Source organism: Leucopleurus acutus, assembly GCF_964270905.1.
Source record: "Leucopleurus acutus genome assembly, chromosome: 1".
Lineage (NCBI taxonomy): Eukaryota > Metazoa > Chordata > Mammalia > Artiodactyla > Delphinidae > Leucopleurus > Leucopleurus acutus.
The window spans coordinates 90,180,622-90,203,764 of record NC_139142.1 but is presented as its reverse complement, the minus strand read 5'-3'; positions in this window follow the sequence as shown (position 1 = coordinate 90,203,764).

Sequence of the window (23,143 nt, the reverse complement as noted above, 5' to 3'; positions counted from 1 at the left end):
CATGACAACCCATGGGCACCTCAAAACCATATTCACAAGAGTCTGGATTTGGAAAGAAAAGGACAATGTAAAATTTTACCTTCCTTTCTCAACTTGGTATTGCAGAGATCTTGGAGAGCTGACCCTAAAACATAGGTGTAGAGAGACCTTCAAGATGGCGGAGGAGTAAGACGTGGAGATCACCTTCCTCCCAAAAGAAACATCAGAAATACATCTACACGTGGAACTACTCCTACAGAACACCTACTGAATGCTGGCAGAAGACCTCAGACCTCCCAAAAGATACATACTTTTTTTTTCCTTTTTCTCTTTCTGTGAGTGTGTACGTGTATGCTTCTTTGTGTGATTTTGTCTGTATAGCTTTGCTTTTACCATTTGTCCTAGGGTTCTGTCTGTCCATATTTTTTGTTTGTTTGTTTTAGTATAGTTTTAGTGCTTGTTATCATTGGATCATTGGTGGATTTATTTTTTGGTTTGGTTGCTCTCTTCTTTCCTTTTTTATTACTTTTTAATTTTTTAATTTTTAATAATCTTTATTTTAATAACTTTATTTTCCTTTCTTTCCTTCTCTCTCTCCCTCCCTCCCTCCCTCCCTCCCCCTCCCTCCCTCTCTCCCTTCCTCTCTCTCTCTCTCTCTCTCCCCCTTTTCTTCTGAGCCATGTGGCTGAAGGGTCTTGGTGCTCTGGCCGGGTGTCAGGCCTGAGCCTCTGAGGTGGGAGAGCTGAGTTCAGGACATTGGTCCACCAGAGACCAATGTAATATCATGTAATATCAGCTCCATGTAATATCAAATGGCGAAAATCTCCCAGAGATCTCCATCTCAACACTAAGACCCAGCTCCACTCAACGACCAGCAAGCTACAGTGCCGGACACCCTATGCCAGACAACTAGCAAGACAGAACACAACCCCACCCGTCAGCAGAGAGGCTGCCTAAAATCATAATAAGGTCACAGGTACCCCAAAACATACCACTGGGTGCGGTCCTGCCCACCAGAAAGACAAGGTCCAGCCTCATCCACCAGAACACAGGCACTAGTCCCCTCCACCAGGAAGCCTACACAACCCACTAAATCAACCTTACCCACTGGGAGCAGACACCAAAAACAACGGGAACTACGCACCTGCAGCCTGCAGAAAGGAGACCCCAAACACAGTAAGTGAAGCAAAATGAGAAGACAGAGAAACACATAGCAGATGAAGGAGCAAGATAAAAACCCACCAGACCAAACAAATGAAGAGGAAATAGGCAGTCTACCTGAAAAAGAATTCAGAGTAATGATGGTAAAGATGATCCAAAATCTTGGAAATGGAATGGAGAAAATACAAGAAACGTTTAACAAGGACCTAGAAGAACTAAAGAGCAAACAAATAATGATGAAAGCACAATAAATGAAATTAAAAATTCTCTAGAATAGCAGAATAACTGAGGCAGAAGAATGGATAAGTGACCTGGAAGATAAAATAGTGGAAATAACATAATATACAGAATAGAATCAGAAATTGACCCAAATGCTTTTATAAGAATTTTATAAGAATTTATAAGAATTTATAAGAATTTATAAGAATTTTATAAGAATTTAGGATTTGATCAAGTTGCATATTTTAATCAGTGGGAAAAATTTACAATTAAATAAATGGTGTTGGGACAATTGGGTAGCCATCTGGCAAATAATAAGTCTGTATTTCTCCCAAGTTTTATACCAAAATAAGTGCCAGATGGACTACCAACATGAAAATTAAACTACCAAGGTTCTAGGGAAAAATGGAAAAAAAATTAATAATCTTGGAATAGAGAAGAACTAAGCATGATAAAATTCAGGAGACATAAAAAAATATTGATAAGTTTGACTCTAAAGATCAAACATTTCTGCAAGGTAGGAAACTCTACAAATCAAGTCAAAATACAAGTCATAAACAGGGAAAAATATTTGTAACAAACTTGTCAGAAGAAGGGCTAAATTTGTTAAAATATGAACTCCTACAAATCTATAAGAAAAAGATCAACACTAATAAAAAAAACTGGCAAACAACATGAACAAACCTATCACAAAAGGAAATACAAATGGTGCTAAGATAGTTGAAAAGATACCTAGGTTCCCACACAATAAACAAATATAAGCAAAAACTATATTTTTCACTTAATATCCAAAGTTCCTTAAAATGTATTTTTGACAACCTATTTTTGACAAGGTTGTAGGAAAACAGACATTTATACATTTTTGAGGTATGTAAATTGATACAACCTCTAAAGAGGGCAATCTCAGAATATTTATCAACATTTAAAATGTGCATATCCTTCCACACATCAACTCCATGTTTAGGAATCTCTCCTACAATTACATTTAAGCTTGTGGCTGGGGAAATATATAAGTATATTCACTGCAGCACTGAGCATAATAGCGTATTTTACCATCTCAAAAAAGAAATGAAAAAGTAGTAAAGCATGGAGCCTGCCATGTTTACCGTCTACTTTAATCCCGTCATTGTTTTCCATCAGCTATTGAGATTCTTGTGATCTGGCTCCAGCCTACCTGTGCTCTCTTGTATCTTGCTTCTCTCTACATCCCTTACACTGGGCCCAATGAGCAAGCACGTTGTTTGCCCTGCACACTCCCATCTCCGTACCTCTCTTTGGGCTGATCCTGTTTTCTGTTGCCTGACATGCAGTTCCCAGCCTCTCCTATCTTCCTCATCTATGTGAATCCTAATTATCCTTTATAACCTCACTCACGTGCTCCCTTTTCCTGAAGATGTCCTCGGACCTTGGATCCTCTACAATGCCCTATCCTTAGTTGAAAATTTCTACCTGCTCTGACTTTTTCATTTATTTGGCTTCTCATAAAATCGCTTTAGATTCCAAACAAACCAAAGCAGAGAGAAGAGGTGACCCCAAGTTAATCCGTCCACTCGCGAGCTGGGTCCCCAAGTCTCCAGCTCCAGCCAGCTGGAGCTGCAGACAGGGCCGGGGTCCGTGGCCCCCAGGCACCGCCTCCACCCCGCGCCTGCGCCCAGCACGCTAGCGGCCCGCAGGATGCGACAGCGGGCGGGGCGGGGCGGGGCGGGGCGGGGCGGGGCCTCGCTCCAAAGCAGAGGAAACCCAGGGCGGGACCTGGGGACCGGCCGAGGGCCGGCAGCGCACGCCTACCCGAGGTAGTCGAGGCGGCAGAGGCGCCCGGGAGTCCATACGGTCCGGCCGGCTGAGGTAAAATTTGTAAGCTTGTTGGTGGGGATGCGCTGTCGGGACTCCTCGTGGCCCGAGTCGTCCTCGTCGTCCTCGTCGTCCCCGCCCCAGCTGCGGCCCTCGGCCTGGGCCTCGCCGCCCTGTAATCGTGCTGGTAGAAGAGGTCCGAGCCCTGGTCGGGCACCGGGCCTGGGTCTTCCCGCAGCACTGGGCCAGCGCGGTGGGACCTTCCCGCCGTCCCGCTCCGCGTCCGCCTTGGTCCCCAGGACCTGCCTCCGGTTCACGTCAGCGTGCTCCCGGTCCTGCCTTCGCTCTCTTCCGGCTTCGTGTGCATCACGGAAGCGTCCACGTTGGCAGGTGGAAACAGTGTTGGGTTCGCTGAGGAGGGAGGTGATGCTCAGGAGATGGTCCTATGTTCTGGTGGGTTCTGCCGCTCTGAGGGCAGCTTCCCGCTCAGAGGGTAGGAGGTAGTCGAGCGGGAGATGGAGGATGGAGATGCATACGTCCACAGCCTCGTAGACGTTGGGGCCCCGCATCTTGGTCAGGAACAGAAAGGCCGGCGGGAAGTAACGGTAGTCGATGGCTATCTTGAGACACGCCTTCAAGTAGCTGCCCTCGGAGTAGGTGTTGGGGGGCCCGAAGATGGCCGCCTCCCATTTCAGGTCACCCTTGTCCACCAGGGTCATCCGAAGCCCTCCACCGGCTCCCCCAGCAGCAGCACCTGGGGCGAGCTGGGCGGCAGCGGCTGGGGGGAGGGGCCGCCTTCCTCCTCTGCGCCCCTGGGTGCTCCCCTGCTCTGACTTTTGACATGTGACCCTTTTGTCACAGCAAGTTGGGACCGGCTCTGGAACTGGAATGACAGTGATATTTTGATGTCCTCCCTTTGATGCGACTGTTTTAATCTGGGGATATGTTGATACAACCTATGGAAGACAATTAATGTACATCCTCCCCCCAAATGAAAATATCTTCTGTTTCTGATTATATAACATGCACATACAGTTGACCCTTGAACAACGTGGGTTTGAACTGCATGGTCCACTTATACATGGATTCCTTTTTCAGTAGCAACTGCTACAGTACCACAGGAGTTGCAGTTGGTTGAATCTGAGAATTCGGAACCAGGCATAGAGAGGAACCCCGGATAATGGAGGAGCCACATAGACAGAGTGCCCTACTGGGTTCTCTGCGCAGCGGGTCGGCACCCTTAACCCCCCAAATTGTTCAAGGGTCAACTGTACTTAGAAATGTGGAAAACCTTAGGACTCCCTCCCGTGTGTGTGTGCTGTGCTCTGTGTATGTGTATAATGGAATAAAAGAAAAATAAATTTCCCGAAATAAATTACTGAGTCAAAGAATATACACGTTTAAAATGTTAACATGTGTTGCCAAACTGATCTCCAGAAAGATTCATGATTCATTCAACATTTATTGAGATCCTAGTGTGTGCCAAGTACTGTGTACTATTTAGGGTACAACGGTGAGCAACACCAGGTGTGGTCCCCACCAAGTGTGGTCCCTGCCCTTGTGGACTCTGTGTAAGTATTACTAGGAGAAGACACATATACTGTTAGAAAGTACAGTCACGTGAATTCCTTCTAGTTGGAGAGTTCAAGGATGACTTCCTGGGGGAAGTGACATTTCAGATAAGGCCTGAAGCTTAAGTAGGAGATAACTAGACTAATAGGGGAGATAAGAGCGTTTTGGCCTCAGCCTGTGCAAATGTGTCTGCTGGGGGAGTTGAAGAGGGCTTGTTTGGCTGGAGTGGAAAGAGAGGGGAATCACCGGGCAAAATGAGGCTGGAAAAATGGGTAGGGAGCATGCCGCAGGTGGCTTCACAGGTCTTGTTAAAGATTTTATTGTTATTCCAACAGCAAGGAGAGATAAAAGCAATGACTGGGGATTCTCTGTGTTTTAAAAAGATAACTTTGGTTGAGTAGAAAGAACTGATGAACAGAGGCAAGAATGAACAGAGGTTGACAAGTTAGGGGGCTATTATGGTTGTCCAAGTGACAGGTGATAACACCTTAAACTAGTTTGAAGTATAGATAATAATAAGAAATCAAGGCAGAAATATAGGAAAATGGATGCTTTTATGATTTTTACCAGTTAATACCACTATTAGACTGAATATCATTGATCATTTTTGTCTTTGCCAATCCAAGGGGTGTGTGTAGAGTATAAATTATATATAATATGGATTGTAGATACAATTTATAATATGGATTATGTATACAATTTTCCTTTGATTGGAAAGTAAGGTTGGACTTCTTTTCCTTTTTCATTGGCCATATTCATTTTTATTCATTTCTTCTTTTGAGTTATCTGAACATATATTTTTGTCCATTTTCTTCTTCTGTTCCAGGATCCAGTCCAGAATCCCACATTGCACTTAGTTATCATTTCTCCCTTGTTTCCTCTGGTCAGTGACAGTTTCTCAGGTGTATATTTTTATTAATCATTTGAATAAACCATTGTTACACTGATGCAGGGCAGAGCTTGGTAAGAATCTAAGTGCATAATCAAGGCAAACTTAAACCAACTTGAAGGAAAGAAGATGACAGTCTGTGATATATGTTGCAAATATTTTTCCAGTTTTTTTTAACTTGGTTTGTGTGTTTGTGTATATGTCTGTTTATGTGTGAAATCACAGTCAAATCAATCTTTTCCTTTATTATTTCTGCCTTTGGTATAATGCTTAAAAGTCCCTCCATCCCGACAGATAGAACTATTTCTGTGAGTTATCTTCTGTTACTTTTACAACCATACATTGTCAAGTTATATCAAATAAGATGCAAAACATACATCCTAACCCTATTCCTTATTCTCTCCAGCCTCAATTTCACTAGATGGGGCAATAAAAATCAGTACTTAGGTGGCACTTATGATATAAAATCAGCAGTGTCAAAATGAAGATGTCATAATGTCTTGCTCTGCTCTGAATTTCTTTGTTGCACCTAACTTGGGTCCTGACCAAAGCCTTACCCGTGTCAATGCTATTCTGTAATTGTCTTACCAATCCTCCCAGATCATGAGTTCCTTGAGGGCAGGAACCATGTTTGTCTCATTTTGTGTAATACATCTGTGACTGGGCCCTCCTCAGCGGACTCTGCCAACATAGCATTTTAGTGCATCTATTTCCATGAAGAAAACAGAAACTCGAAACACATTGATGAAAATGTAGATTTTTCTCAACAGTTTTGTGAGGCATTTATTGGAAGTAAGAGTCCATCATAAATCATACAGCAGGACAATCAAATTTCTACACCAGGCAGCATTTCTCTCCCCTTGCTCTACAACTTCTCTCTAGTGAGAGTAAAGAGTCTAGTCAGTTGGGCTTCCCTGGTGGCGCAGTGGTTGAGAGTCCGCTTGTCGATGTAGGGGACGCGGGTTTGTGCCCCGGTCCGGGAAGATCCCACATGCCGCGGAAAGGCTGGGCCTGTGAGCCATGGCCGCTGAGCCTACGCGTCTGGAGCCTGTGCTCCGCAACGGGAGAGGCCACAACAGTGAGAGGCCTGCGTACCGCAAAAAAAGAAAAAAAAAAAAAAAGTCTAGTCAGCAAAATAAAGCTCTCCAAGTTAGCCTAATAAGCACCACGTATTTTTCTTCAAACTTAGGGTTCATCTTATCACAACTGTGTCCCTTGATTTTTTTTTTTTTTATCAGAAAACTTTGGGCATGACAGAGAGTCAGTCAGTGCTTGTGGGAATCAATGAATTGGGCCACATTGCTGCTCTGATAGTGGATTTATGCAGTGACTTCTAGGAGGTAAAAAAGACTGTTTACTTTTCTAATTCTTCCTTGTTTTCATTTTATGGAGAGCATTAGGACTCTATTGGAAACCCACCATAATTTTACGGGCTACTAGGTGAAGTAAATTATAATAAGGCTCCATCTTAAATTCCCACCAAAGGGCTTAGTTACTGGAGCAGCATTTTCTTAAATGGGCCGTTAGCATGGACCCAGAGGACAGTGTTATGGAAAAATGAACAGATGGTCTGGATGAGCTGAGAATATGGATATCACCTGTCTATTCTGGGTGGCCAGCCAGAGGCAGATCCATCTGGAATAAAGCCTTTGGGCTAGAAGCCAACAGCCCCCAAATGGGACGTTTTCTCTCTTCCCTGAAGAGAGAGAAGAGAGGAGTTGAGAGGCTAGAGCAACACTGGACAAAGTAGGTGTAAACAATCTTAGTCCTAAGGAGCAAGCCACGTGCACCCAGGTGAGCAAATGAGATTAGAGGTGGCTGGGAACGTAGCTGTTTAGCTTCACATCACCTGCTGCCTCACTCAGAGTTGGGTTAGGAGTGGAGCCATGGAACGTTTGAATATCACCTGAGCACCAGGGCACAAGATAGGGTCCAGTTCAAGTTATTAGAAGGCTTGTGTCCTGGCACCTAAATTCTGGCCTAATGATGAGTGGGGTCAGTGCCGCTCTTCTCCTCCCCTCTTTAATTTCCTAATGGCTTCACCCTGCTTCCTGAGCCCTGCTCATCCTTAATTTACCTATAGCAAGTTCCCCTTATATGAACTGATCTCTTGGTGATAATGTGACCTCTAGAAAAGTCATTGTGTCTCTCTTAGCCTCAGTTTTCTCATCTGGAAAATACAAGGAAAATAATGAAAGATAATGTGGGTAGAGCAACCAGTACTGTACTGGGCACCTAGGAGGTGCCCCTGTTGTTCGTCTTAGGAGAAGCTAAGGCTGCTTCCAGCTGTCAGGACACCTGAGGCTTCACCTTCTCTCAGGCCATTGGAGGGGGATGCCTTGAGCAGCAGGGACAGCAGGAGCCTCGCATTTCCTGATTCTTTGCTGCATTAAAGTTCTCAGCACTTAGCTTATTTTGATGCCCAGATGATGGCTCCCTGGTATCTCTTCGAATGCCTCAGCCCATGAGTTATAGCGTCTGCTGACCTCTCTGCAGGGTAGGACAATGGGCTAGCAACGGCTGCGGGAACCACGGTAAAGAGCCAGCAGAATCAAAGCTGCAACTGTGTTAATGACACTGTGGCGTTGGGGTAGCTGTCTTGAGGACTGTAAAAATAGGAAGAAAAGAAATCCAAGCCCCAAAACAAAGACAGATGTTGTGACTTAGGAAAAGAGCATAAGGGGATAACAGTTTAGAAATTTGTTTTCCTAACAGCAAGTAGGTACTTAATTGTGTTAAAATAAATCGAAAGACCTTCTATATTTACATCGAAATTAACCAAAAAAGGCAGATAAATGAAAATCTAGTTTTTTCTACTCCTCCATTTCCCCTTTTCTTTCTTCATTTTCCTCTCTTCCTCCAATACAGTAAAACGTTCCTCCTCTTAATTATTCCACGGGGCTCAGGTAGGCTGGAATCAGTGCTATGGTAGATGTAATCCGTAAATGGGAATCTTGGAAATTTCACCTCCCCCCAACCTCTGCTGCTAAGTGCACTTGAATCTGACTGAGGCAGAAACCTCTGTTAATATAAATGTGAGTTTAGTGCGCTAAACTGACAGTTAGAAGCCCATTCTGGGGACAAGTTGGGTTTAAAATCCAGTCTCTGCTCCCCTTGCCAAGAGTCTGCCTGCCCAGAGAGGGTGAATTGCTGAGGCCTTGGTAATGGGCCTGAACAAAGGCCCTCCTGGAATTGGGGCAGAGATGAAGAAAAAGGGAGACATCTTTGAGAGACTGGGACCTGAAAGCCCCGTGACGTGACTATGCTTGCAGAATGGTCAAGAGTGCCCAAAAGACAGGAGAAGTCTGCAGTAGGCAATACAGTCTAGGAGAGTAGAGAGGAGGCTGAGAGTCTAGTGGGGAGAGGAATCCAGGGAGAAGTCTTCAGGAGGCTGGGGAGGAGCCCTTCTCTGAACGTCAGGGTGACTTGGAGCACAGCCTGTCCTCAATGCAATGATAAGTCGCAGAGAAGCCAGACAGGGAGGATGGTGCATCCCACCAGCCACACAGTGATGACAGATGTTATGTTTTGGCTGGGGTGGAGTGGAGGGCCAGGCTCCGGGGCTGGGGACAGGGAACAGGTGGAAAGAGGGTGGGGATAATAGTAGAACACGAGAATGAAACAGACTCCAAGCCTGTGCTTTTAGGTCCTGGATAGCTGTGATTTATCTACTTGTATGTAGTTGAATAGAGTTTGTCCTTTAGACAGTCTACACCCTGTGGTAAAGTGGATTTGCTTTGTGCCTCACTGAGCCTGACTGTCTGGCCTCAGGTTGTACTGCAAGGTCCCAGGGTGGAGAGATGCTGAAGAGAAGTGATGGGGAAAGCGGAAGGCCCAAGGTGGTGTTCAAAATAAGAAAGACTTGGAATACCCTAGACCTGCTTTGTCTTAGAGGGTGAGATGGATTATGGGCTGCAAGGCTAGGGCAGGAAACATGAAAAAAAAATTTTTTTTAAGTGACAGCAGAGAGTGAGGCTGCAAAGAGATGGGTGAGTCCTAGACTGACTTAGGCGTCTTCAAAAGGGGAGTAACTGCGTTCCTGGATGTCCAAAGAGAAGGTTGGGGGCAAAGTAAAAAAGAAAGAAAGAAAGAAAATAAACTGCTTCCCCAAATACATTCAGATGTGTAGGACCTGGGAAAAGTGGGAGAGATTCTGTTTGGAGAATCCAGGGCAGCAGATGGGTACCTTAGAGTGAGAATACCATGGAGATGAGGTTTTTGATGTGGGAGTGGGAAGGAACATTGTCTGTAACATTGTCTGTACTCAGAGCTTGGCCAGAAAAGCATTGCTTTAGTCACGTGGGACACAAGGAGCAGCCAGCGAAGTAGGGTCACTCTACAAACTGACCTCCACACCTGGCTGAGCCAAGCATGATGTGGGACTTGGTGAAACCCCTGTGTGGCTGTCAGTCCAGAGCCTGCACCCTGGACTCTCCCAACATGTGCTAAGGAGGTTTTCGCGTGAGCTGTGTGATCTGAGGGCCCACGTGGGGCTTAAATTATCTGAGAAGGATGTGGAGCTGGACAGGAATCCTGTTTTACCACCTGGTTTCGAAGCTGAGGAAGACAAGGGGAAAGATGCAAGGAGTTCTGTCATGGAGTGAAAACACACTGGGTTGGGTGGATGAGTTAGATGGTGGCTATAGCCCTTCCACAGGCAGCTGGTCTTGTTTACTGAATGGGCCCCTTGGTTTTGAAGCCTCTTTTCAGTTCTCTGAGACTGAGGCAGACCTCACCCTCACTCCCCTTTACTTAATACCCTCAGCCCGGTCTTCACGAAGTACCAGAGGCTTGTCCGTATTAATGTCATCCCAACAGAGGCGCCCCAGTCACCCTGCACGGAAAGCCAGTCTCCAGACTTCGGGGCCTGATGCGCCAACCCTGTGTGTCGGCCCTACATGCCACAGAATGACCCTTTGTCATGGCCACTGCTATCAATGTTAGCACACACTACCCAGAGTCATTTTCTTATTTAGCAGATGAGAAGTTCAGAGTTCAGGAAAGGTAAGTGGCCTGCCCAAGGTCATAGAGCTGGGGGTCAAACCAGACTGTGTTTTTCCTACTCTACCTTATTCTCCCCAATTAAGTCCTTCTCCACACTCACTGCTGAAGTTGTTCTCATTTCCTCAGACTCCCCAATTGTCATTTCACAAAACAGCATTCTGTTCCTCGTAGCTAACTCTAATACCTCCACAGAAATAGTGGTCACTGGAACAGACACACTCACAAAAACCCAGCCTTGGAAAACATTGTCAAATTCAGATTTAGGCCAGAAAAGAAAATCAGACTAAATTATATTCTTATGTTTCTTTAATCCTACCATAAAACCAAAAACCTCCAATGAACCAGAAAATCTCTCCACAAAAATCATTAAGTTAAAAATAAACTTTAAAAATTGAATGGCAGTCAACAAGAATAATAGAAAATGTAAAACCTTCAGACCACAGCAGTAATTATCTTATTGATTTGAAGGCTAAATGGGAAGAAAGGGAACTGGGGGATAGGCTATGACTAATGATTGTTGCCCTTTGGCTGGAAACTTCGAGGCATGATGGGTGATTAAGTTTTAGGATCCCAGGTGGAGGCTACTCTCTCCCCACCTCCACCATGAAGAAGTTTATTCAACAGACTGTACCCCAAAGCAGTTTTGCCAGCAGTTCTAATGCGGCCATACAATCAACTAACAGTTCTTTGTAAACTGTGATAGGCATTACAAAGGCAGGTGGTACCTTATAAGGTCCTGTAGTACCTTGGATCTGGACCACTGTTATATCCTCAGAGAGCCTGGACTTCTTAAACTTTTGTTGAACAAATGAGTCAAATAGTCTACAGATATTACTGATATTACTCCTTCTGATTATATGCAAAGATTTGGATGTGGGGTGGGGACAGGGAAGATACTCATTTACCATCTATTTGCAACCTAAAAACTGCCCTGATCAACGACTGTGGGTTCTTACCCTGCTTGGAAGGATCCTATAGAAAAGGAGTCCTTTTACTGAGAAGGAGGTTGGAGAAGATGGCATTGCCAAGATTCTAGAATATGTGGACTCATCAGGGTTCTCCTCGTGACACCACCTTGCTCATTGCCACCCTCCTCTGTAGCCTGGCTGGGCTCTCTCAGGACGTTCATTTCAGCCCCTGGAAACTCCAACGTCACTTGATTTCTGTGATCCAGTCCTTGGAGTTTTCCTTTCCAAAACATAAATAAATCCACAGAAAGTACACTGAAGAAGTTTTTTAGGTTTCTCTTGAGGATAAACTCCATTCACTCATGTATTCAGTAGATATTATTGATGACTTACCAGGTGCCAGGCCCACTGCTATTACTGAAGATCCAGCCCTGAACATTACAGACTAGTGCCTCTTCTTAGGGATTTTGAATGTTAGTGACTGGGAGAAGGGCCCCAGTGAAGTGGGCTCTGCCGTGACTGGGCTTCACCTGCCATCCCATCCCAGGGCAGGTTTTGCAATAGGAAAGGGAACAGGAGCATGTCTGCTAACTTTGGGTAAGTAACAGAGGTGACATCAACAACCTCACTCTCAGCAAATTTAGGCTAGTTCACCTTGTTTTTATATGGTCTTTAGGATTCTTTACATTCTGATTAGCCAGAGGACTGGGCTGCAGGTGCAGGTGGCCCTGTAGGGTAAAAGGAACTGCTCCCAGCCATGACTGCCTCCCAGCCCGTGCCTGCACCGCCCTTGCACCTTTTCCCTGTCTCTTGGTAGGAGCTGTGCAGCATAAGTTGAGTCTGATATTCATTGAAACTATTTGGGTTGAGACTAAGGGACAGCATTTGCTATCTTGTCCTCAAACTGCTCTGGTGTGAACCTTTTCTTCTCTCTGTGGAGCCGAGTAGTATAAAACCTGTTAAGCTCCAGGTCCCAGCTGTGCACTTGGAACTCTTAAGGACTCCTTCTAGAGTCATGGTAGAGCAAGGCTTTACTCTGCTCCAGAAGCTCTGGGAGGATGCTCGGCCTCATGGAGCAGTGAGCTCTTGCCACCCCTGCCTCGGGTTCCTGCAAAGAGCTTGTGGGGAAGGTGGGGCACACCCCGGCCCCGCCACCAAGGCTCCTTGCCTTCTTGGGCTGTAGGAATGTGTATAGTGAGGTACTACTCAACCCTCCAAAGAGCTCTGATGATAGGAGCTGACAAGTCAGTGTTTGGGTTTCCCTCAGGGGTCTGTGTGATGGAGTATTTCACCCAAACCCTGGGATGACTCCAGCCAAGTTGTCAGTTTCATTTTGGGGAGTCCTTGAACAGTTCTGACCTGGTCATCAGAGCTGGTTTGGGAAGGTAGCTCCATATCCTATCTGTTCCCAGGGAGCTTGAGTCATTTGTTCAAAGATTCGGGATTGTTTCCTCAATTGATAAAATAAATTAACCACAGGAACTTCTTGAAGCTACCTAAATCCATTCTTGAACAAGGTGAGGTTATAAATACAGAAAATAATCAAAATAAAGAATTGGTGGTTGGTGGTAGGGAACCACGGAGAGAATGAAAAATTTCCACAAGACGTGCCTTCGCTGTAACAAGAATTGACCTTGTAGGGCTCTGTCCATTTCACCCTGTTCTGTTGCCTGATGATGTACACAGCTCCTTCTCAATAGCTTGAATTCTGCCTTCCTCTTTCCATTTTCCCACCCCTCCCTTGAAGTGGGGAAGCAAACAACCAAAACACAAAAGGAACAATGCCCCAAACTACAAAATATTAATGGAATATTCACTCCAAATGAGATTTTACAGAGGCACTTTAAATGCAGCAAAGACCTAAGCACTAACATCAATGTTCCTGTAAGCAGAAAATAAAATCTACAAATAAAGTTTCAGTGGAAGGTGTATCATTTTATTTCATTAATATTCATATTCCAAACTCATATATGCAATGACAGAGAATTTCATGAGATAATTTTGCTCCTAGGAAACAAACAACAGCCTCAGACCAGCCTAATAAACTTTCAAAACATCATCCACACCAGGCACGGGTGTTCTCCAGTTGCCGCCTGTACTGATGTTTAGTGGGCTAGAGCTCTAAGCAGCATCATAACTGGTGCTCTGGTTTCGCATCCCACATGCTGCTGGAATGAGATGGGCTGGTTTGTCCTGCCTCTTTGTTGGAGGGTCTCCAGGATCTTCCTAGTAATATATGTATTCTGGCTTTCCATATTTGTGGTCAGAATGACACTTCTCCCAGCCTCCCCTGACTGATCAAGGACAGGCTAACCCTGAAGAAAGGTGCTTGAGAGTCTTCTGGCCTCTGACTCACAGCCAAGCCCTGCTGAGGTCTTTAAATCTGGACTCCAGTGACCTGCTTTTTGCAGGTGCAAGGTGGTGAGATAATGTACATACCACACGCAGAGCCAGGAGAGTTTCATTTTTAGACAAACTGACCTGGCCTTAGAGGGGATCTACTGGACTATAGGAAATGATGGTCTTTGCTGCTTATAAAGAAGGGATATACTCACTGCGTTATTCAACCTTCACGGTAGTGTTCCCGTTTTGCCCCTGAGGAATCCAGAAGTGACTTTTCCACTTTACAGGCTCTGAACACTGGGCTTTTGTTCCCAAGTTCAGTGTTGTTCTCACCATGCCAAAGCTGCTCTAAAAATAAACTGAGGAGCATTATGAATTCCCAAGGGAATTTCGTCCACATTTAAATTCCTTACAGTCATGTGGGAAGGAAGGCCAACAGAAGAGAACATTCAGATTAGAGACACGGGGAAGAAACATGCGGGAAAACCAAGGATTTCAGCAGAATGCATTTGAATGGGAAGGGATCCTAAAGACACTCCAGGGGGGGAGAACCACACAACTTGCAGCCGAGAAAACTGGAGAAGTGTCCGACCCAGATACGTAAGGTTTGGTTTGATCTCTAGATTCTGGTTGATTAATTCCCAGACTGTTTGCTGTCAGGTCTGCACAATTAATTGGCCTACGGAGATAGGGGACCTGTTTAGATGAACATCGGAAAGAAAAAAATAGCACATTCTCTGGTGGAAGTGTCAGTTTTTCTTAGCTGACAGGCAGGGAAGGTAGGACAAAGAGGAAACGCCTGAGGGTTCCACCACATTCCACCTAACTGGACAGATCCCTCTGACTTCCGGAGCCTGGGTCCACTCACCTCTCCCCACTGGGTTGGGTGAGAGGAAGGAGGAGGTGAACTGAGGTGAAGAGAGTGAGAGCACCATGAGCCCAGAAGGCACTGCAAGGGGAGGGCATAACTTCCTTATAGGTCAGGGGACTCATCTTCACCCTCAAGGAGCAGAATAACAGAGTGCTTCAGAGCACAGGCATCTGAGACAGATCTTCTGGGGACACATCTGATGCTGCTGCTCTAACTTGGGCAAGGGCCTTAACCTCTCTGTGCCTCAGTTTCCTTTCCTGTAAAATGGGAATAATAAAGCTGATGTGCACGTGATCAAATGAGTAACCTCTGTTTACAGCAGTGCTTGGCACACAGTAAGTGTCATAGTTATTATTATGATTACAGCTACTGCTGTATTTTCTGTGACAGCCTCCAACCAGATTTCATTTATCCAGACTCTTCTATTTCAATAGCTCCTCGCTGTTTACGGTTCCTGGACCCAACTGCCAATCTACAGAATCAGAATCTCAGTGGTAGGAGACTAGGAATCTGTATTTTAATCAAGGTCCCAGGCAAGTCTGGAAAATACTGGTCTGCTGAGCAAATTCCTCATCTGGGCCCTGGAGCCAATTTAGGATCAAGCTTCCATCACTTAGGCCCACCTTGCCTCTCCTCAGCTACTCTGCCCACTGGCTGTCTTCCTCTGGGACCATGAAGCGTTCTATTTTCTCATCCTCGTGTGAGGAATTGCTATTCTCCTCCAGGTACACATGGACGTTCCTGCATCCTGGCTGTGCTCAGCTATCCCCACTGCCTGAAAAACTCCCATTGCCCCTCCTGTTGCCAGGCCTTCCCCAGTTGTCACTTCCCAGTGTAGGATGTCACTTTAAGCATTTTTTCTTCTCTGCCTCTTCCCCTGGTCCAGCAGAAGTCCTCATGCAGCAGAGCCAGCGGTGGTTGTCTCCTCCAGAGACCTGTCTCCCAGCTCATCTACAATCCCCTTCTACGCTGGAAATTGGATCATGAGAAACTAAGGAGCCGTGATCCTGTGTTACCAGCTGCTGGCTCTTCACCCGGTGATGGTGGGGTGCAGGTGAGATTATCTTCTTCTCTCAGGAGTCAGATCCTGCACTTATTCTTGCACTCGCTGGTACTGGGCCTGCATCACATGGCAAACCCTTGGTCCCTCCACACCCTGTTTAAGCCCTTTTCCTTGGGTTTGGCCCAGTTTCCCAGAACTGCTCTGTTGCCACTTTGTCCACCATCACTGCCCACAGAGGATGTGGGTGCCCTCCCCACTGCCCTTGCTCAGGGTTTGAAACAGCCCAATGTAACCACCACCTCGGTCTGGCCTGCCCTGACCTGGACAGCTGAGTGCAGCCCTCCTTTCCAGGCACTGTGGCCTCGCTGCCAGTGGGAGAGAATTCTGGGTCCTGGATTGTGATGCCCACCATGATAAGGAGGTCAGAGAGGAGGCTTGGGACTGCAGCCCAGCCCCAAATGGCAGACCTCCCTGGAGATACAGGAGCTAGCCAAGGGGCAGCCGAGGGGCAGGCAGTCCTGGTGTTTCGGCCGCTGCCTGTGCCACTCTCTGGGGCTTACCACGTGCTCTTTTAGGTCTGTGGTTTGACCTGCTTTGTTATCAGATCCTGTTCCCGTCCTCCCAGCCCCCCCTTTACTCTGTCCTCTGCCACAAAGGGGGTGAGAGTGGAGAACCTGGCAGTGGGGTGGGGAGAGATGCACTTTGAGGTGTGATCTTCAGTACCGCATCACGGTGCAGGGAAGCCCTCAAGGCTTGGAGCTGCAGCTGCGAAAGGTTCTCTATCTTCCCACATTGTCATCTCTCTGAGGGCAGTGAGAAGGTGCGAGTGGTGGTGCTATGGCCCAGGACTTTTTTTTTTTTTTTGCGGTACGCAGGCTTCTCACTGTTGTGGCCTCTCCCATTGCGGAGCACAGGCTCCGGACGCGCAGGCTCAGCGGCCATGGCTCACGGGCCCAGCCGCTCCTCGGCATGTGGGATCTTCCTGGACCGGGGCACGACCTGTGTCCCCTGCATCAGCAGGCGGACTCGCAACCACTGCACCACCAGGGAAGCCCTCCAGGACTATTTATTAACTCCTTTTTGTACAGATTCTCTTCCTTCTCCAATAATCAAAGCTGACTGTTTGCAAGAACAGACACATGACTTACCCTTTAATTTATTCTTTCATTCAGCAGATCTTCACTGATAACTCACTGCCTGGGTCCCTGGGGTAGAGGTGTGGGAAGAAGGCTTGTGCAGTAGGTGAGACAAGCCTGTGGCTGACACAGTGCCTGGGGTTGAGTAGCCTCAGAGAATGGCGCTTAGATGGAATCAGGCAACCCTGATGAAGGTGCTATGAATAAAATATGAAAGGGTCAGAAGATCTTTCTCAGCTGCAGTGTCTGGGGGAGGTGTCAAGTTAGAAGTAGCACTTGGATTGGACTTGAAAGACAGTGGGTGTGTGTAACCAGACAGGTGAGGTGAGCACCCCAGGTGGAGGAATCAGCCTGAGGAGATATATGGAGATTGAAAGGTTCTGGTATGCTTGGGAAGTGAATAATGTTTAGCTTGGCAAAAAACCTCGAGTTTCTTAAGGGAAATAGCGAGTGAAAAGTCTAGAAAAGTTGACCAGATCAAGCCTATGGAAGACCTTAGAGCCAAGACTAAGGATTCTGACTTGATTTGGTCAGATATTCTCTCAGAGATAAATGAATGACAGTGGCAACATAGGCTGTTCTCTCATAGATAAATGATTGACAGTGACAACAAATAAGGCTTTAAGAAGCCAAATCTTGCCTTCTAGACCAGGAAGACCATCAGCAAAACAGCTTGGGAGGAAAAGGGTGATGGCAATGTGAATAGAAAGGAAAAGGGATACTGAGAGTGGTCCTAAGGGAGACTGAGCAAGATTTGGGGGGGATCAAAGAGAGCTGAGGGACCAGGAAACCATGTGCTTCTTTATGGATTCCAGTTGGCCAGACAGCTTCTGAGATCAATATTCACAAACATTTTCTAGCGCTTACCACGTGTCTTGTGTGAGAATAAGCAATATAGGAACAATGAAGGTGAACAAAACATAGTCCTTACTCCAGCTGGAAAGAGGACTTAGAGAAGAGGCCAGGTCAGCCTGTACTGTTCTCTTTGGAAAGAGTCAGAGATGATTGAATGTTTTCTTTAGTATCTTCTGTGAAGTGTGGATGAGGGAAAAGGGATCCAGGTCCACTACTTTCCTACATAGTTCAGTGATTTTGTTTGGCTTTGTTTCATTCAGTAGCTCTTTCCTTTGACTCTAACATGGGATATGTGTTGAGTCACAATGTTGAGAACTCCCCTAGGGTCTCCTAGTTTTGGAGGATGATCAGAGGAGCACACACAGAACTACAGGGCTGGAGTGAGGAAGAAGACACAAGCGATTAGTATGGGATTGAAAGGCAGGTCTTAGGCCTCAGTTAGGGAAAGGAGCTGGGGGAATCTTTGTGGGAGAAATGACATTTAAGCCAGACTTAGGATGGAGTAGGAATTCAATAGGCAGACATAGGGGAAGTGAGAGTGGCTTTCCTGGTGAGAGACTCATGGAGAACAAGGGCAAGGAAACAGAGAACATGGGGCATGTTTGGGGAATGTTATATTGTCTTGTTCAAAAAGCTTATAGGCTGAGCATAGCTTTGTTTATACTAGGATTTTCTTCTGTTTTGTTCTGATAATGACATCAAGAATAACAGTTGGAAATCCAGTTAAGTGGTCTAGAAGTTGTGGTTTAGTTGTTTCCAGTTATACAACGTGCTGGGCTTCTTGCTGCCCTAGAAGACATCCTTGTTTGTTAGCCAGCTGTCAAGAGTTCTTTGATTCGGTGATTTCTCCGTTCCAGCCCGAAGGTATTTCTGTGGAGCTTTTATTTTTGGAATTAATGTATCTTTGAGAAGGAGACTCTGATTACTCACTATCCAAGGGGTGGAAATCATGCTGCTTTCAAGTCTGTTTAGTGTGGGTAACAGGACATATATGGAAATCACCAAGTTGCATAAACATATTCAGGGAAACTGAAATGCTCAAGGCCAGGACCAGGCTGAAACTGGTCTTTAATACTCTCTTATTTCATCATTCTGGATCTTCCTTCTGTCTCAGAGTTGTTGATTCATCAAAGAGCAACTAGAAATATTATGACAACGGTATCTTTCTCATTCTAAGTAAGAGGACAAGAAGGACCACCCAAGGGTAAGAGGCATAATTAACCAACTTAATAATCAGCAACAAATTGTCAATAATTCTTAACTATGTTCTTTTGGTAACATTATGTGCTGGTATGACTAAAGTAAACACAAGAGTAGATTTTTTGTCTTTTTGGCAGGGCCTGGTAGGGGGATGGTGTTTGGAGTTGGGAAGTTGCTTGCCAAAACAGAAAGGATTCTAATAAATCCATTAGAACCAAATCCTAGACATGTCTTCAAGCATGAAAAATTGAACCTGGTACCTGATTGTATTGCTTTCCTAGGGCAATGGAAAGCAATACAATGTTTTGATGTACCCAAAACAACAGAAATTAATATTCTCACAGTTTTGGAGACCAAAAGTTTGAAATCAGGGTGTTTCCAGGGCTGCATTCCCTCTGAAGTCTCTCAGGGAGAGCCCTTCCTTGCCTCTTCCAGCTTCTGGTGGCTCCAGGTGTTGCATAGCTCAATGCTGCAGACTCTAATCTCTGCCTCCAGCTTCACATGGCTTTCTTCTCTGTATGTCTCTGTGTCTGAAATCTCACTCTGTGTTTATCTTATAAGGCCATCTATCATTGGATTTAAGGCCCACCCTAAGTCTAGGATGATCTCTGAGATCCTTAGCTTAATTCCACCTGCAAAGACCATTTCCCAAATAAGGCCACATTCACAGGTTCCAGGGATTAAGAAATAGACATATCTCTTTGGGGGCCATCATTCATCCTATGACACTGAAAATGCATTCTCTGCTGGCACAAGAATGTGCCCCTAGATGTTCAACAAATCCTTGTTGATGGCCATGGTTAGGACAGCCGAGCAGGGTTGGACTGGATTCAGTGCAAGAAGAATTGAAGTTGTAGCCAGTCTAAGTAAACTGCACTTGGAACAAAAGGAGTCATGTGATTTACCTATGGACAGATATTACAAATTCATTTTACTAACCGGAGTGTATTCTGGAACCATATCAACTTTTCTGATAGACTCCAAGGCTGAGAATTAGAGATCTTCCAAAGAAAGTCATTTACACGGTGCATTTTGTCATTCAGAAGATATTTTGTTGTTTCTTGATATTTTTCTTCTCTTTTAAAAATAGAAAACTTTGAGTTGATCCAGTTGGACATCTGAAACTCTGAGAGCTCTGAAACACTGAAATGTTATGGAATAAAAAAGTACATTTTAAAGAAAGTCTGCCTTAAATAAATGGAAGACAGCCCAGTAATTGTACACATCTAAGAAATTTTCAAGTGTAATTAATGATACCCCATAAGGATCAGAGTTCCTTGTTTTTCGTATGGACGTACTAAGATGTAGAGAAGCCAGGGCCATAAATGCAAAGTCAGCTCCCTAAACAATAACTGCAAAGTTCCTTTTCTCTTCTACTAGCTGAGAAACATAGCCACGTACATATGCCTGCCACTGTCCCCCAGTGCTTTGCGATGGTACTGGAAAATTGCTGGGAGAGCACTGACTCACTGGAAAGATTCTCCTTTCTAAAGTAAACAGCAAGAATGAAATCATGTCAGCAACATTTACCAATTTAATTTTTAATTGGTTAATGTGCCTTTGATCACTGAAGGGGAATAAGTGAATGAGGGCTAGCTTAAGCCCAAGGACCACCAATATTGCCTTGTATGTTCCTTTAGATCATTTCCCACCATCCACCTGAGATGCAGTTATTTATTAGCATAATATGGATAAGATCTATCCGCAGGGCTTAAAGATGGAAATTGAAACTCTGTGATGACTTAGCTGAAAGTTACTGGAGCATTCATAAAGCTGTCAGAATTACAAGAGAAACCACATTAAGAAAACGCCAGCAGTAGTTGCTACTAAATGGATATTCAAATATCATCAGCACTGTTAGCCATAGCGGGCTGGCCTAATTTATAATTTATCTCCTGTACAAGGGGATAATGGTAGCTGCAGGTTCAAAGGAAAGTGGATCATAGGAATGATATAAGGGAGAGTGATAGCTTATTTTAACACATAAATCGGGACATAGGACCAAAGACTTTTCCCTGATTTGTTAATTTATTTACATCTTTAAAAGGTATTCTCAGTAATAAATTTCATTTATAGAAAACAATAAAATAAACTGAAAAGGCACACACTCAACTTTTATTCATTCAACAAATACTTATTGAGTGCCATTTGTATGCTGGGCACAGTTTTAGGTGCTGGATATGATGTAGACTAAACAGACAAAACACTGTATTCTGTCATTCTGTCCACAAAAGTTTATTGAGTGGCTGCTGCATGCCAGGCATGTGCTACGGCTTCTATTCTGTCAGTTCACAATCATATACATTTGTGATCATATATACTTGGGAAATGAAGTGCTACTGATTCTCTGACCCTGAGAATTCCTGGGAGTACCTAGGTGACTCCCGTGCGTCGGCTGGGTACTCTTGACCATTGCCTACTAGCCAAGCTAGAGCTCCGTGGACTTGGGCCTCAATGAACAGAGTAGCTGTCATGAGCCAAAATGTTACTCCCATTTATGTGGCTGCCTTCACGTCTGTAGCCTCAAGTGGTGGTAGAGCTGGAAATCTGGGTGTGATGTTGGTACCCCTGGAAGAGAGCCATGTGCCCCGGTGATCTTGTCATGACTGTGAATGTGCTCCTCTCCAGCACACTGAGCTCAGGTTGCTTGCAGCCCCCATTGCTACCGTGTTTAGCCAGGCAGTTCTTTCAATGATCTTTCCCAAGCAGAGACTCCACTGCAATCTTGCATCCCACCTGACACGTCTATACCCATTTCCTCAGCCCCATGTAAATCTAGGATGTTAGTATCTCCAAGGAGCATTGGAGGTACCTCCTCCACTCATGGTGAGCCCCTGAAACCTGGACCCCACCAGGCCAAGACATCCTGTTACACTCACATGCATCTTTGAAAACAAGATGGCTGGAAGAAATCTTGGGCAGGTGGATTTAAGGAATAGAGCCACAAGGCCAAAACTGAATACCACAAAGTTCATGGTAGAAAAGCTAGTGTTCTATGGAAATAAACAGTTAGGAAGATGAACCAGGAATCAATTACTAAGGCAATAAACACATTTAGGTATGAGCCCCATACCCAGAATCGAGGTTGAAATTAGGATGCAATAATTAGAAACATGGGAATTTGCACTTACGATTAAATTAAATTAGCAAAAACTTAATGAACTACACTTGGATCTTCACAAGGGGAAATTATTACTTACATTTATTCTGCCATTCAAGATATGGATACTGAGCTCTCCTCTGATGCAGACTCTGCACTAGGTGATGGGGAGTTAAGGATGAGTCCTTCCCTTGCCTTTAAGCAGCTTAGAGTCTAAGACAAGAGTCAGAAAAGTATGGCTCTTGGGACCAATCCAGTGAACTTCCTGTTTTTGTACAGCCTGCAAACTAACAATGGATTTACATTTTTGTCAGGAAAAAAAAATCAAAAGAGTAATATTCCTGACACATGAAAACTATAAGAATTCCAATTTCAATGTATATGAAGTGTTACTGGAACAAAGTCATGCTTGCTTGTTCATGTATCGTCTGTGGCTGCTTTCCTGCTACAACGGCAGAGTCGAGAACTTGCCACAGAGACCTTAGGGGCCATGAAGCCTGAAATATTTACCCACCCCTGATCTGACAGAGGGTGTTGCACAGACAAAAGTGCATGACTTAGGGGAGAGTATGGAGGTAAAGATGTATCCAAGGATACTCTTAGAGTCCTGAGGAGGGGATTAGAAAGAGGCACAGTTTTCAGTTTCTTTAAGGTCACTAGAACAAATGTATACCCAATCAAAGAGAACTTTAGATTTTTTTGTTTTCTGGTACTTAAGGAGCCAAAGGAATAACAACCAAAAAAAGTATTATATTTCCAGCTTAACTATTCTTGTTTTTTACTTATTTTATTATTAGTAGTAACAATATGTCAGCTTTGTCTTAATACCAGTTTATACACACAGGTATAAATTTTGCTTTATTACCAGTTGTCTTATATGTATTATTAAAACATTATTTGTTCAAGAGATGCTGTATAGAATGGAGTTTAAAAAATAAAGATTCTTTAATTTTTAAGTAGTCTGAAAGCAGTGGCCTGGAGCAGCTTGGCAGGGCTGGTTCTCTGCACAAGGTTCAAATGGCACGTCTCCCGGTTCGGCCTGAGACAGGGGTGCCCTCTGAGTGACGCCTTTAGAATGGATTGGTCTTCCTAGGATGGGGAGGGGTGAACCT